Here is a 985-nt window from a genome sequence, read left to right on the forward strand (position 1 = left end):
TCGGTGAAAGGAGAATTTTTGAACGTCTCTTTAGGAAACAGCAGGGGGCGCTGCTTCTGCTGCTGCTGCTGCTTCTTTTTCTCCCTATCCTGTACACAGTGCTGTGTAAATGTTACATCGTGTTTTGAAGGCCCTTCTGGGGTGTGCAAAGGCAGCTTACGGCCATTCCGGCCTGGGACTGCCCGATCTCGCCTGATCTCGGAAGCCAGGCTTGGCAGGGCCTGCTTAGGACTTGGACGGGAGAGCGTCTGATCCTGGCTAGGGACTTCCAGGCGGACTGGATCCTTTTCCTGAATGTCCACCCAGGAATGAGCGTCTGTTTGTGAGTGAGGACCTCCGGCTGAAGGTGGCCTTGTCGCTGTACCCATACCCGGGAACGGGTGCCTATTCCTGTCTGTGGACTGCCAGCGTGAACGGTGTCCCGGTTCCTGGACATTATGGGCAGAATACGTTTTTTGTCAATTAGCCGTAGAACATCTTTTGAAGGGCCGTTTGGGGTCGTCTGAGTGGCTTACGGCCACACCGCTCTGGGAGCGCCCGATCTCGTCAGATCTCGGAGGCTAAGCAGAGCAGGGCCTGGTTAGTACTTGGACGGGTGACCGCCTGGGAATACCCGGTGCTGTAAGCCTCTTTCGCTTCGCCTTCGAAAAACGGCAGAGGGCGCTTCGGTGAAAGGAGATCTTTTGAACGTCTCTTTAGGAAACAGCAGGGGGCGCTGCTGCTGCTGCTGCTGCTGCTTCTTTTTCTCCCTATCCTGTACACAGTGCTGTGTAAATGTTACATCGTGTTTTGAAGGCCCTTCTGGGGTGTGCAAAGGCAGCTTACGGCCATTCCGGCTTGGGACTGCCCGATGTCGCCTGATCTCGGACGCCAGGCTTGGCAGGGCCTGCTTAGGACTTGGACGGGAGAGCGTCTGATCCTGGCTAGGGACTTCCAGGCGGACTGGATCCTTTTCCTGAATGTCCACCCAGGAATGAGCGTCTGT

At 56.1% G+C, this 985-nt stretch overlaps 1 non-coding gene across 1 annotated transcript; it reads left to right on the forward strand.

The window, feature by feature from the left end:
- The first annotated feature begins 509 nt into the window (after positions 1–509).
- LOC123965722 lies at positions 510–628 on the forward strand. The gene has a single exon (XR_006823764.1). It is a non-coding gene; the product is annotated as a 5S ribosomal RNA (ribosomal RNA).
- The last annotated feature ends 357 nt before the right edge of the window (positions 629–985 follow it).

Source organism: Micropterus dolomieu, unplaced genomic scaffold, assembly GCF_021292245.1.
Source record: "Micropterus dolomieu isolate WLL.071019.BEF.003 ecotype Adirondacks unplaced genomic scaffold, ASM2129224v1 contig_10934, whole genome shotgun sequence".
Taxonomy (NCBI): domain Eukaryota; kingdom Metazoa; phylum Chordata; class Actinopteri; order Centrarchiformes; family Centrarchidae; genus Micropterus; species Micropterus dolomieu.